The 16213-nt window shown below is 36.7% G+C and overlaps 1 long non-coding RNA gene across 1 annotated transcript in view; it reads right to left on the reverse strand.

Annotated features, from left to right (window-relative positions):
- The window catches only part of LOC127491295 (uncharacterized), a 53200-nt gene extending 45207 nt beyond the window's left edge, over positions 1-7993 (reverse strand). The window contains exon 1 of the long non-coding RNA XR_011384191.1: positions 7912-7993. This is a non-coding gene — a long non-coding RNA (uncharacterized lncRNA). The remainder of the gene's footprint in view (positions 1-7911) is intronic.
- Between the last annotated feature and the right edge of the window lie 8220 nt (positions 7994-16213).

Here is a 16213-nt window from a genome sequence, read left to right on the forward strand (position 1 = left end):
CTAGTCTTGGAGAGAAACCACAGATTTTTAATTCAGTCTCAAAACAGACTTAAGAATTATGATGCCCACAGACACCTCACCAAAGCATTTTATCTGTTGTGGCAAGTATGCAAATGTAATAACATATTTGAAGTTAGTAATCAGATGTAAACTTTAATAGTACAAGCTAAGAACTGAAGTCTTATCCTGATTGGTGGCTCTTATCTGTAAGATGGGAAGGGAGGGTTGATACAGAGTAACTCCAGGCTTTCAGTGGATGTAAATTACATGTCAAGTAAAGGTGCCCTAGTCCTCTGATAAGGAGAGTGAGACTTCCTAGATAAGAAAGAGAGAAGCCAGATAAGGAGGAGCAAAAAAGGGAAGAAAAGAGCAGGAGAGACCTAAACGCCTCCGATTTTCTGTGTAAATATCACACCATTTAATTTCTGAGAAAGGCAAGACATTGGACTATTGAAGCCGGAGCACTGACACAAGTGGGAGACAGGAGATCTGGATTTGAATTCAAATGGTTTTGTATTAATGATCTGTGTGTCCTTGTGTCACCTCTCTCTCTCTTTAGTTTCTTCTTTTAGAAAGTGAGGGATTTAGAGAAGAATAATCTGCAAGGTTTTTCTAATTCTAAATTTCTGTATCTAGTTCTCACAAAAGTTAGATGATTTTGTAGTAAAAAGACCAGGCTTTTCCTAACTCTTTCTTTCATAAATCTGTTAATCCATTTTAACCAAAAAATCACTGGCTTTATGTTTGATCCAAATACTTAGTGCTAAGTCCTGAAAATAAATTGGCAATTAAAACATAGGCCCCCAATGTATTAAGTACTAAGATCGTGAAACATACTTCTTCATATAAAAATAAAAGATTAATTTTTTTTCTACTTTGTTTATTCTTGTGGCAAAAAGAAACTGATTGTTGATATTTTAACTACTATGCCAGGTATGGTTGTCTCTGTGATATATTTTTTTAAGTATGTGAAATTTCAGGTTAAGGTCTAGGATCTGGTATTTGCTACTTAATGTTCAAGGATGTATACACATTCTTTCATTTCAGTAAGAGTAAATGGAAACAGTACAGTATTTCTGAAACAATGATATTCTCATTGGAATGAAACTGAAAACAGTGATAAATTTAGAGGTAAACTTGAATTCTAGTTAGACAGTCAACTAATCTGGTAAAATAGACAATCTGTAGGGTAGAAAATTGAGCCCTTGAGTTTCAGAAATAGCAGTTACTTATCCTAATCTCTTTTTATGGATGAGAGGACTGATGTCTAGTCAGGTTATGTGTCTTGACAAAGGTCACTTAGTCTGAGAAACAAGATTTTTAAGTGAGATCTGCCCTCTCTACCACAGGTATTTTTTTAAGCAGTTAACTCAAAGCTATAGTGAAATCCGTGTGAATATAAGCTTGACACATAGAGGGGAGAAGGTTCAACACACTGTGTGTTCAGAATGTTAGATATATACAAATCTACCCTGGTTGAAAATCTTGTCTAAAACATATAAGAGGAAGAAATAATTCCTCCTATATTGAATCTATGTTAATTCATGAAAAAAGTATGGAGATCATGAATAGAGCTTAAAGAATATGTTTTAGAGTACTTGCCCTAATAACTATTGATCTAGTGACCACTCAGCAAAATTATGCAATTCCTAATTTTCCTTGAATGGTCCAGAGGTTTTTTTTTTTCATATATTCTTAAATTTTTACTCTGAAATTTTGAATCTCCACATAGTTTGACAGAAATCTAACAAGGACACAGATATGATAATTAGTCACTCTGAGAGGTTTTTCTGTGTGAGGCACGGGGCTAACCACACATAAATATGAAAACTTAGGTAACACATCTTTTATTTTGAAAGTCTTTGTAGCTAAAATTCTGTTACAAGATGATGGACTTGAACTTAAGTCAACCCAAAGGAGAATATTCATATTACTTAACTATTTGTCATCCATGAGGTAAGTTTCATTAGGATGAAATGAAATGCAAGCAGAGGGCTGATAATATGGCACAGAGTGGAACAGCAAGTTATACCATCGCTTGAGACACCAGTATCTGATATCAGAGTGATGGTTTGAGTCCCAGCTACTCCATTTCCAGCCCAGCTTCTTGCTAATACCTCTGGGAAAGCAACAGCAGATGGCCAGGTAGATCCCCCTGGCACGTACTTAGGAGACCTTGCATGGGTCTCAAGGCTCCTGGCTTCAGCTTGGTTCAGTCCCAGCCATTTTTGCCATCTGGGGAGTGAAACAGCAGATAGAAGATATCTTTCTGTCTATCTACTTGTTTCTCTATCTGTCATAATGCTTTTCAAATAAATAAAATAACTCCTTCAAAAAAAAAAGAAATGCAAATAGAACAGTTCCTCAAAGGACATCCATTCCTACTTTGATTGCCCAAATAATACGTAAGTACATCAATTTTTTAAAAAATTACTTAAGATTGTTCCTGAAACTATATAACTAATTCATCCACTGCTATAAACTTCTTTCTCAGAAGAAAATAATCCAAATTATGTTCATTTTCCATCCAGAACCAAATCTATTAAATTCTGTCTTGTAAATGTGCTTAGGCTTGAATGTGGGTATTCATCATTGTGAACCTGGATGATAATGAAAAATTTAGCCATTACTACATGCATAATATATAATGAAAAAGAGAAAAGGGGAAATCTGCAGTCAAGTTTATCAACTGGTTAGAGAAAAGAGGATGTAAAGGCGTGTGTTGAATAGGGATGATGAGGACTCCTTGCTCTGGTCATGGCACAGGTTTCCTAGTCAGTATGACTGTACCCACTTCTCTGAATGAGAAAAGGTTGTTATCCTTGAGTGAAATATAATGCAGGATAATTTTTTTGACATCTGTGCTCCACTACTAACCCTCACTTTTTGGTAAAATAATGGCTGACAGATTGCTTTTCAATTTGAAAAGCATAGGTCTCTAACTAGCAAGGTTACTTACCTAAAAAGTAAACTAATTTCTTTGATTTCAAAGGATTTTATAATATACATTGCATTCACTCATGGTTCTTGACTTTAACACAGACCTTATGCTAAATTTGGTCTCCCAGCATTCTAAAGTTGCACATGACTGGAATCCAATCAAACTTGCTTAAACATAAAGGAAATTTGCCAGGCCAAATCATAAGGAAGACCAGGGCAAAGATGGCTCCCAGCAGGTTTTTTGCTATGAAAGCAAGAAAATGTAACTAGATCACTATCTCTCTACCCCAAACTTCTAGTCACCTCTAATTTATTTTTTCCTACTTATGTGGTTTCTACATGCAGCAAAAAAGATGTCTGCTAACAGGTCCCAGTCTTACCTTCTGAGGTCTCATCACTCCCAAAAGAGAGAGCTTCATGTTTTTCCAAATCTTTGCATGTGAAATTGAGAAGGAATTCTTTTTGTTCCTGTATAATCTTTGTTTCCAACCTTCTAAACAAGGCAGTAAGCATGTAGGTTAGTAGTCCAACTAGATAATAGCTGTTCTCTGGAATTTGTTTAATTGACTATGTGATGGTATGTCATTATATTCTCTTGACTATACTAAAAACAGTCAAATTTGCCATATTATGCAATGATATTTTTAAAATTACATCAAATTTCAAATATATTTATCTGAAGTATTAAAATAAGTAAGAGACTTTTTAAAAAAAATTTAGCCTAATCCCTGCATATTATGAATTTATAATCTATTCATAGTCTTCTTATGGCAATTGTATTAGGTAACTTAAATAAAACATTATAGTATCATGTATGAATAGACAATCAGTAGGCCTCTTTATTACATGATTTTATTATTAGAATTAATAAAAGCATAATGCATTATCACATACTCTATTACTGCTTCTTAGTATACTCTTTTGGAAAAAGGGTATGTATATATACATGTAGAATGGTATTACTTTTCAAAATTGAAAACAAATATAGGTAAAAGGTTGCTTTTTAATGTAAGCTGGCTTTCTAAAAATGCCACTGAATTTAGTAAAATGGCCTGTTTTCTCGGGGATATTGGGGATAGTCAGTTTAAAACCTTGATTTATTCTTATTCTGTGAATAGAGCTAAGGAACAGATTTTCATTTTGACAAATGATTTGCACGTGATTTTATGTAGTTACCCTTCATGCACATGTATGTGTTGTTTTGTCAAACCAACATCCTTCCATTTTGGAAACTGTTCCTCCTATTCTCCTCTTTACATCCCCCATCACAGTGCAAACACACATATCACCAAGTTCTAGCATGTAAATCATGAGTTAGATTATCCCTGTTCATTGGAAAAAGTTAATTTTCCCAGTGGGAACATGTAATCCACATAGGAACAAAACGTTTCTGCTGAGGCTCATGTGGATTCGAGGAGATGGGCTCTCTCAATGAGATTCTTTTTTTTTTTTTTTAAAGGAAAGCTTGGAACTTTCAGGAGCCACCCTTGTCCTACAAGAGTAGAGCATGAAGTCAACATGAGGAAAGGCAAAGTTGAAATTAGTAGGTAGGTAGTAGGTAGATGGATGGTGAATAAATAATGGAAGAATGGAAGAATGGAAGGGAGAAAGGAAGGAACTTTTGTTGTATCTTGACCTTCTGAATCAGGCAACTTCTTGTGATATCTAGTTATATGAATTAATTGTCCTTAAGCTGATGGGAACTCTATGATGTTCAGCAGAAAGAACTATTAAATCCTATTTAACTTAAAGCTTACTGAAATCATGTGTGTGAATTCCATCTCTTTTCCACAGATTGGAGATTTCATTCGCAATGACATTAGATGCTACACCAAACTGGCCACAACTATTCACATAACTGTAATTTTTACAGTTTCTGAGATATAAATAAGGTAAGTTTCATTTTAATTCTACCCACATATGTGATACGTGCTACTTTTATTTCCTTTTAAATATTTATTTATTTACTTGAGAGGTCTAGTTACAGAGAGAGAGGGAGAGAGGGAGAGAAGAGGTCTTCCATCCACTGGTTCACTCCCCAAAAGGCTGCAAAGGCTGGAGCTGAGCCAATCCAAAGCCAGGAACCAAGTGCTTCTTCTGGGTTCTCCCATGTGGTTGTAGGGGACCAAGCACTTGAGTCATCCTCCACTACTTTCCCAGAGCATCAGCAGGGAGCTGGATCAGAAGTGGAGCAGCCAGGACTCGAACTGGCATCCATTTGGGATGCTGGCACCACAGGCAGCTTCTTATCGTACTATGCCACACAGTGCTGGCCCTGCTACATTTCTTAATATTCAATTTTATTGTTCCATTTAACTTTATAAAACAGAAGATACTTAAATGGTCAAATTTGCCTTACTGTGGTAACTATAGACCATGCTTCAGCTAAATGGATATGATATATTTGTATGCACATGCCTGCATGACAGTGTTTGGGGAAAAGATAGAGAAAATAATAATTGATTGCTTTCACATTGAAAATAAACCATGGGTGGGCAAGTGTAACAACAGGTCAAGCCGTGACTTGAGGCACTTGCATCCCATATCAGAGTGCCAGTTCACGTCCTGGCTGCTTAGCTCCTGATCTAGCTCTCTGCTAATGCATCGGAGAAGCAGCAGAAAACGGCCCAAGTTCATGATTCCATGCCACCACGTGAGAAACCAGATGGAATTCTTGAGCAAGCAGATGGAAGACTGTTTCTCTCCCTCTCTCTCTTTCTCATCCTGTCTTTCAAATAAATAAATTTCAAAAAAAGAAAATCTAGTCAGAAGTTACCAGTCAACAGTTTGTCAAGGGGAGTGCCTCTTAAACTTCAATGTGCATACAAATTACCCAGGATCTTATTAAGCTGTGGATTGTAATTTACTAGATCCTGAGTGAGGCTCAAGATTCTACATTCCCAACAAGATCCTTAATGGTGTCAATATTGTTGGCCATCAGTCTGCATTTTGAACATTAAAGACTAGGATACCTAACCCAACAAAGGTGTATGCACCAGAAATGCAGTCTCTAATAAGACTCTGTAGGTCTCCAAAGCTAATGAAAAATGCACTGCTAACACAAAAATCCAACAGTGATGGATCTGATAGCTTCAGTAAGTTTGAAATATTCATACATCTTTATTGATGCAAAATATCAAAAATATAATGTACTAAATATTTGGTTGACCTTGAATCATATGAAAGAAGAAAAACAATGCAATCTAAAGAAAGAATAAATTTTCCATTGCTTTTCTTTACTGACATAAACCACAAAAATTAATAAATGATTGTGGTGAGAAGTAAGTGAAGAAACTAAGAATTATTTGTAGGAAAAGATAAGGATGCTCTTACCAGAGAGAGTTACTGCTGAATATTATAATTGTGATTCTGGGACAAATTATTTTAGTAAGGAACTCATAGTAAGAATCCATATTTCTATCCTTTGACAGATACTTGGAAATACTGAGTGACATTTATATTTAAATGGCAAGACTGTCTGCATTTATGGAAAGTAACGCCTACATTACTACCAATCAGAACTATTTAATATTAAGATGTGTACTTTCAGTATTTTTTGATATTGAAAATCTCTAATAAAGAGCAACAGTGCCTTAATGGAAGTTCCAAGAAATGGAAATCTCACCCTTTGTTGTCAGATCAATTTACTTTCAAGCAATTTTTTAAACAATGATCTCATGCATTATTTTTTGGCATAAATGTGTTTCAGTGCTATTTACATAGAATATACATATCTGTTTTACATGCTTACTATAAAATTAAGTAAAGCAAACTCAATAAATGTCTGTTCAACTGCATTAGAACACACGCATAGTTATCTATATGTATACCCATATACTGACTAAATGCTTCATATTGGTTACTGGTGTTCAACTTAGAGTCAAATCTCTAATTTTCTTTTATTAATAACTAAGTACAAACACTGTTTCTTTTGCAAATAAATAAATAATGATTGCATCTGAAGAGTATGCTGAAATTCATGTTCTTGAAAAATCAGAAGTTGAGACTAAGCTTCATCTGTTATCTGCATAAAAAAGTTAATCTTAGAATTCTTCAGGGTATGTCTAACTTCCAAGATCAATTACTTTCTTTTCTATTTTTAAATACATATTTGTTTCAACATTTATTTTTTCCAAATATAAATATTTGGAAATATAAATATTCCAAATATTAATTCCAAATACACTACATGGGTAAAGATTTAAAAATATGTAATAGGAAAAAGCTTCCCATATTCAAAAATTTCAACAACACTAGTTTGTTAACAATTTGGTGATACTCTTCAATATATTGTTTTGTGGTCATTAAAAAGCAATTTAGGGGGTTGGCGCTGTGGCGCAGAGGGTTAAAGCCCTGGCCTGAAGCGCCGGCATCCCATATGGGTGCCAGTTCTAGTCCTGGCTGCTCCTCTTCCAATCCAGCTCTCTGCTATGGCCTGGGAAAGCAGTAGAAGATGGCCAAGTCCTTGGGTCCCTGCACCCACGTAGGAGACCCGGAGGAAGCTCCTGACACCTGGCTTCAGATTGGCACAGCTCCAGCCGTTGTGGCCATCTCGGGAGTGAACCAGCGGATGGAAGACCTCTCTCTCTGTCTCTACCTCTCTCTGTAACTCTGACTTTCAAATAAATAAATAAATCTTTTTTTAAAAAAGGCAATTTAATAATTGATTTATTTGGAAAACTTAATTCCTGAAATAAGACAGAAAGTTTTTGTTTTGTTTTTGTTTTATGAAACCAGATCAGGTAGGGACTGTAGATCTTAAAGAACAAACTAGTAGTAGGTAAGTTAATGATTGAATGAGTTCTCTCGGTTTCTTTTTTTTTTAACTTTGCATGTTCCATCCTGGCTTTTAGAAAGGCATGCAAACAGGGAACGCAGACACAAATGAAAAGGTACACAAGAAGCCTCTTTTCTCTAGCCAAATGATGGCAAAAAAGGACAGTCCAAGAATACAAAAGGTTTGCACAGTACCTGTCCTGTTCTAGGTGAACAGCCTCAGCAAATCACGCCCTTCCCTTTCCCAGAGGGTACGAAGCCAACGGAGAAGTAAAACAGAACCCCGGCCCCCATTCCACATCTGCAGTGATGAAGTAATGCCATTGTCTTTTCCCACTTGGCTCTGGAACTTTGGAGGCTGTAGGCATTGCCAGGGTTACCTTCTTGCCCCGGAATAATGACATAAAGGTACCTTTCACTCCCAACGAGATAGTAGGAAGGAGAATATGAAGAGATATAAATGTGTTTTCTACATGTGGTATATAAAGTCCTGGGCTTTCATTTGTGAAATGAAAAGCAGCACAACAAAGGTTTGATAACTGAAGCCCACTGTGGAATAGCTCTCAGCTTTCAGATCACAGCCTGAGTTGCATATTGATAGGTGGATAGACTAGACTAGTACTGCAAAGATTGGGAAAATGAAATCGCCCTTTGAACTACAATCTACAAAAATGACCAGAATGTGTGTTCTGAATGTAAATGAGTTGACTTCCAGATAAAATAGAATATTGAAAGGGGAAAGAGAATCTCCTAACTCACTTCTACTCTCCAGTATGTAATTCAAAATTACTCTTTGTACCAAGACACAGGGAAATCTCAACTCACATGATAAAAGGACCCCAACACCAAGCAAACTCAAGTGCTGGAGTTACCAAAGCAAGATTATCAAATAACTATAATGAAATTGCTCCAAAAAGTAATTACAAATACTCTTAGATAATAAAGCAAAATATCCACAAGAAAATAGAACAGAAGACCCAAATGGGAATTTCAAAACTTAAAAATGCTATAACCCAAAAGCAGGAGAAGGGAGGAAATTATGGAGGTAAGGAAGGAAGGAAGGGAGGGAGGAAGGGAGGAAGGGATGGAGGGAGAAAGGGAGGAAGGGAGGAAAGGAGGGAGGGAGGAAGGGGAGAGGGAGGGAGGGAAGGAGGGTGGGAGGAAGGGAGGAATGGAAGAAAGGAGGGAGGGAGCAAGGGAGGGAGGGAGGGAGGGAGGGAGGGAGGTAGGGTAGGATGTTGTGGTGCAGTAGGTTAAGCTGCTGCTTGCAACATCCACATTCCATATTGGGATACCAGTTTGAGTTCCAGCTACTGTACTTCCAATCTAGTTTCCTGCTAATGTGCCTAGAAGGCAGCACGTGATGGCCCAAGTATTTGGTCCTTGCTACCCACATGGAACACTTGAATGAAACTCCTGGCTTCTGGTTTCAGTCTAGCCTGTCCCCACTGTTGTGCACTTTTGGGGAGTAAGCCAGCAGTGGAAGATTCTCTCTCCCCCACCCCTTGCCCTTGCTCCTAATCTGTATGTGGGTGTGTGTGTGTGGAGGCTGCGTGCATTTGGGTCTGTCTCTCTCTTTCTGTTTTCCTGCCTTATAAGTAAATACTAGATCTTTTGAAGGAAAAAAAAAAAAAAACCTCACCAGAGAACTAAGTAGCAGAATCGAGAGGATTGAGGACTCCTGAATGTGAAGGTGGATCAATCCAAAGTAATCAAATTTAAAAAAGTAACCAAAGTTAAAAAAAAAACAAAACAGGATGTTCAAGACTCTGGGACAATAGCAAAAGTGCTAACAGAAGTTACCTGAAAACTCAAAGGAAAAGGAAATTTGTATAGGTCTGAAAAAAAATTGAAGCGACAATGACCAAAAACTTGTTGGTGACACACATACATGTACAGGTTCAAGAAGATGAGTGAATCCTAAGCAGAAGGAATCACACTCAGACACATCAACACATCATAAACAAATTTGTGCAAACTAAAGACAAAAATTTTCAAAGCACCAGGAGACTTTTCATCAGAAACCATGGAGGACAGAAAGAAGTTGCACAGAATTTATAAAGACTTAAAGAAAAGAACTTTCAACTCATAATTCAATATTTAGCAAAAAAAAAAAAACACCTTCAATTCTTCAGGAATGAGCATGAATAAAGACTCTCAAATAAAGGAAAACTAATAGAGTTTTTTGTAGTGAGTGTTTTACTTGGTATTTAAGACACCAGCATGCCATATCAGAATGCCTGGGTTTGACACGTGGCTCTAGCTCCTGCCTCTAGCTTCCTACTAATGCAGACTCTGGGATGCTGCAGTGATAAATTAGGTAATCAAGTTCCTGCAATCCATAGGGAGAGCTGTATTGATCTCCCAACTCCTGACTTTCACTGGGCCCAGTCTTGGCCATTGTGGTATTTGGAGAGTAAAATAGTGGATGGTCTCACTCTATCTCATAACTAAAATAAGTAAATAAATTTAGAGAGTTTATCAATATATCTAAAAATATCTTTAGAAAGTTTCTCATACAGAAAAAATAATCTTGGGAGGAAATTTGAGACTTGGAAATGAAATTGCTTCAAAACGTTTTCATCAAACACTCTTAGATGAATAAAAAAAAAAAACAAAGCCCAAATATATGGGTAAATAGGCTATACTCCTGAGTGTTTTAAAGTATGTTTATAGAGGAAAGAAAAATTGCAAAGTGTCTTCTGTGGTTAATATATTAAGAAGTAATATTTGTTACAAGTATATTACAAAACAAGGAGAGTGAGAGGCTCTGAAAGTTTATATATTTTCTACTTGAAGTAGTAAAATGATGCTACCAGTACACTGTGACCTATTATAAGCATATTATAGTTATGAATTACTTTTGGAATAAGTACAGCAATGACTGAAAAACTACACAAACTAGAAAATGCAAAAGACCATAAATTCAGGTTTTTTCAACAGTGACACTATTGACATATTGACTAAGTAATTCTTTTTGTGGGTGACTGCCCTGGGCATCATAGTATATTTAACAGAATCCTGCCAGTAACATCCTCCCATTTATAATAAGTAAAAATGTCTCCAGAATTGTCAAATATTCCCGGGGGGCAAAACTGTTTCCAGCAAATAAACACTGCTAAATAATAAATCAAAATATAATTTAAAAAAATGTTCAAGTAACACAAATGGATGTAGAAAAGTAGGAAAAAGGAATGAAATACAGAAGGAACACACAGAAAGAAAATAATAAGAATGGCATGAAGAGCTCTGTGGGCCCACTCCCCAGCAAACATTGTAATAATTATTATTATGCTGTGATAATCTGTATTTTTACAGGCCCATGCTCCAGGTCCATTCTGTAAGCTCCAAGATATAACAGTTCCACATGGTACAGTGAAGAATACAAGGTACATTTCCTGAGCTCTAGTTGGAGGACTCCCCCTTGAAGAGGCAGGATATCAACATTTTTCATTTTGCCCCTTAACTACTTGTCATTGCTGCAAGACTACGGACAAATATGACAAAGGTGGGTGAGCCTTTTCCCTTTACAACCACAATTCGTGAAAAAGAGCCTTTGCTTTTGGTCATGGACCCCTGGAATGTTGCGTGTTAGTGTCATTGCCCTCGCCTACAGGGTGAGAGTTCCAACCTAAGGAAAGAAACTGAGAGACCTGAAACCGCAATCTCCCACATGGACCAAGTGATCAGTATCCAATAGGGGCAGTGAGGGGGCACTGCCCCTTAACAGAAGTATGCCATTGACTTTCTCAGTAGAAGGACTGTAGCTGAAGAGTTTTCCTTGGGGAGCAATTGATTGCAGAAAACAGTATCTCAAAGTTCTTCCCCAAAACTGATTTGCTTGCTGTAGAGTATGGGGAAATTCAAGCCTCAGTGCAGTCTCAAATGCAATGGAAATTTTGGTAAAAGGTAATAGGAAGAGATTGATAAGGGGATTAAAGATATAGCCTTCTTATTTCGTGGGGTGGCCTAAATAGGTTTATTGGAGATATAGCCTTAAATGTAAAATCCTGGGATAAAAGGGGAAAGAGACAGCAGGGAAGAAAACCCCTGGGGTCACAAATCTCAGATACTAACTTCAAAAAAAGCCTATATTTGATTGGATACCTGTGGTAAGCAACAGATGTCCCAGATAATTATTAAAAACATCAGAGCAATTAGTGACACTTCAGAGGTGGACATGGACAAGGAAAGAGATAATGAAACAGAGCCCTTCCAAAGCCATTTTCACCCCAGGGTGGACATTGTGAAGTCTGAGCTCCTTGAGGACCCCTGCCAGAGGCTTATACTGGTGGGGTGGTCCCTGCGTAGGCTCTGTCCAGGTTTTTCATGTGAGAAAGAACTCAAGAAATTGACACAGATGAAGGAGAGGGGAGAAGCAAGATTTATCTAAAACAAAGTACACACTCAGGAATGGGTGCAGATAAGACTGGGAGAGAAGGAGCTGCAATTAACAACATTTCGGGCCTTTTACACAATCTGCAGTCGTCGAAGGTAGTGTCTTGGGTCTGGATTGACTGAACGTTCAAGGGGATGAATTTGAAGCTTGGGGTACCATCCACTTCCATGCCATTTTTTTGAAATCTCAGAAATGTCATAGCGTCAGCTGCATGAAGAAAGTGGAGGAGTCATACGTGTTAATTTTATTATAATGATATTGTAATGACCTGAAGGCTGGGACACAGCCTACAGCCATATAGGATATTTTTAGTTAGCTCTGATTCAAAGTTTCACCATTGCAGAACTTGCGGTTTTCTACAACACAGAAAGAAAGGGAGGTTGTGGTGGTGCACAGAATGGGGTTTTAGGTGGTACACAAAAAGGGAGGTCCGGGTGTTGCAGGGAAATTTGGGTGGTTTAAATAGCATGGGCCAGACAATTGTATAGCCAGGGCTGACAAATCTTAGCTCATCTCTGGTATTACTACCTTGCTGCCTACATCATCTGACTAAAACCAAAGACATCGTAAGAAAACTGTAGGCCAATGTCTCCTATGAATACAGGTGAAATAATTTCCTCAAATTGCTAGCAAATCAAATTCAGCAAAATAGAAGAAAAATTATACACTATGACCAAGTGGGATATATTCCTAAAATGAAAGGTTGATAACATCCCATAATTATCAACAAAATACACTATGTCAACTTTAAAAAGCCATATTATTATGTTTACTTACGCAGGAAATGGCATTTTTGAAAGAATCCAACTTTTTTATGATTTAAAAAGAAACACTGAACAGATAAGAAATTGGCAGAATTTCTTACATGACAAAGAACACCAAAAACAAACAAAACCAAACCTAAACTAAAGCTAATATTTATTTTAATAATTAAAATAAATGATTTACTTATAAGATTATCAATAAGACAATTATGTCTGGTTTTGCCACATTGATTCAAATGGAACTAGTTTCTAGTCAGAGAAATTAAGCAAAAAATAGAAACAGAAAGCATTCTATTTGGAAAGGAAAAACAAAACTAGCTCTAGGAATATTCAAAGAACATGGTCCCACATATATAAGATTCTAAGAACACAACTAAAAACAGTATTAGAAATGAGGAGTTAAACAATATTGCAGAATATAAGACAAATACATAAAAATCAACTCTTTTGTTGTCTACTTGCTTGACCAGTCCAAAAACAGAAAACTATTTCATCTATAGTATGGAAATACTATACACAAAAGAAGTATTTAGGAATAAATTTAACAAAAAAGTGAAAAATATTACTTTGATAAATATAAAATACTGGTGAAATAAGGAAAGGCTATCTAAATAAATTAAAAGTACATTATCATTACAAATTGGAAGATAACAATACATCCCAAATTGATCTATAGACTCAATGTTATCTCTATTTGGATCTCAGTTGACTTTTTTCTTGTTGGAAACTGATAAATTGATCCTAAAGCCCACATTCAATTAATTGGAATATTATCAGTAAGAATCTTGAAAAATAACAATGGTGGAAGAATTATATGTCCTGATTTTAAATTTATTTACTGGAAAGCTATAGTAAACCGAGGTAGTGTGATATCAGTGTAATGATAAACATGTAATTCAAGGGAATAGATTTGAGAGTCAAGAAATTAATCCATATGTCTATGGTGAATTCATTCTCAGTAAGAATGCAAAGATAACTCTAAGGGGAATGGATAGTCATAGAGCATTCAAAAGAATGAAATGCCCAAGTTCTTTTCCTTACACTATACATAAAAAATCATTCAAAATAGACAAAAGACCTAAATATAAAAGCCAAAACAGGGGCCTGCGCTGTGGCGCAGTGGGTTAAAGCTGCAGCCTGTGGCGCCGGCATCCCATATGGGTACCTGTTCAAATCCTGGCTGCTCCTCTTCTGATCCAGCTCTCTGCTATGGCCTGGGAAAGCAGTGGAAGACGGCCTAACTCTTTGGGCCCCTGCATCCGCCTGGGAGACTTGAAGGAGGCTCCAGGCTCCTGGCTTCAGCTCAGCTCAGCTCTGGAGGTTGTGGTCATTTGGGGAGTGGAGCAGCAAAATAGAAGACCTCTCTCTCTCTCTCTCTCTCTCTCTGCCTCATGTATCTGATAGAATTTGTGTCTATGATATAAAAACATCTCTAAAAATTTCATAATAAAAGACATGTTATCCAATTAAAATAATGAAGAAAATACTGAATAAATATATTTTCCAGGAAGATATGCAAATGGCCGAAGAGCACGTGAAGGAAATACTCAACATCATTAGCAAGTAGAAAAAGAAAATAATCAAAAATATAATAAAGTATAGCTTCCACCCAAGCAGGACAACTGTAATAAGTACTACTACTACTACTAATAAGCATTATCTGGTATGTGGAGAAACTGAAATATTCCTAAACTGATAGTCTGAATTAATATAAAGTGGTTCAGCCACTAAAGAAGGAAATGGAACAGGTACTCAAACAAGCACATGTTCATAGAAGCATTATTCATAACAGCTAAAAAGTAGGAGCAACACAAATGTCATCAACAAATGAATAAATGGATACATAAATAGTATATCTAAGGACTATTATTCAGTAAAATGTGACAAAGCATTAGGGCATGCTACAATGTGGATGGATGTAAATAACATTGTTAAATGAAAGGAGCCAAATACAAAAGGTCACAACTTGTAGAGTTTCATTTATATGGAATATCCAGCAGAGAAAATCCCATGGATAAGCAAAGCAGATAGGTGGTTGTCAGGAGCTACGGAGAGTGGGAAATGGGAAGAAAGTGCATAGAGGGTATGGGATTTCAGGTGTTATTTCCACTTCTGTGGAAAGTATAGGATTTTTGCCAAAGAAAACGTTTGGACATCATTGGATTAATAGAATTGAAGGAGGTTCTGTAGGTGTGACAGGCAAGAATCTAAGGTGATAGATAAGGCCATCACTGGGGAAATTTCCACTGGACACATTCCTTAGGAAGTGCCAAGTCTCGACTTTATATATGCAAATAGTAGAAGACCTCAGCTAGTTAAACTGTAAGTTTTGCTTCTTATATGTGGGCAATCATTAAATCTCAGAATTTATAAAACACTTTCAAACTATATTTCAGATTAGTAAAAGTAAAGCAAGCCCTTACTTTTACTCTTTTGTTGTTGCCTGTGCTCTGAGCTTCATATCTGAGCAATCATTGACATATCCAGGGTCACAAAACTCTTCTTTTGTTCTATGAATTTCATAATTTTTTCTCTTGTATTTAAGATATTTGGTCATTTTGAGTTAATTTTTGTATATTATATATTTTGTACATTATTTATATATGAAGTAGAGGTACAGTTTCAATCTTTTGCATGTGTGCATTGAGTTCTCTATAGGATTTTTTGAAAATACTTTCTTTTCCCCCATTATCATAAAGCAATTGGCCATAGATGTATGGCTTTATCTTTGGGCCCTGAATTCTATTTTATTTCTTTCTATGCATAGCCTTATGTCATTATCATATTATTTTGATTACTGTTGCTTTGCAGCGAGTTTTAAAATCCATGTGTGTGTCCTCAATATTGTTTTTGCTTTTCAGGCTCTGTATCAGTCCCTTTATGCAGCTATAACTGAATACCGCAGCCTAGGTAATTTACCTAAAAAATCGAAATTGATTTCTCACTGCTCTGGATGCCAAGAAGCCCAAGATCAAGGCAGTGCTGTGGTGTGGGCTGCTGTTTTACTTTGAGATAGCGTGATGGTGCATCCCCTCATGCTGGAAGGCAGAGCGCACGAGGGGCCACCATTGTGTGAAGCCACTTCTATCAGGGCCTTCATCTCATTCATGAGGGAAGGTCCTCACATCTTAGATACCCCCATCAGACCCATCTATTGTTACTGTCACATTGGCAACACCTGAATTCTAGAGGAGACACATTCAAATCATCGCAGGCTGCTTGCAATTCATATGAATTTGACAGTGGGTTTTACATTTATCTGGAAAAGATCTGTTGGAATTTTGATAGAGATTTCTATAACTCTGTAGATTATTTTGGTAGAGCTGACAATGTT

This window comes from Oryctolagus cuniculus, chromosome 1 (assembly GCF_964237555.1).
Source record: "Oryctolagus cuniculus chromosome 1, mOryCun1.1, whole genome shotgun sequence".
NCBI lineage: Eukaryota > Metazoa > Chordata > Mammalia > Lagomorpha > Leporidae > Oryctolagus > Oryctolagus cuniculus.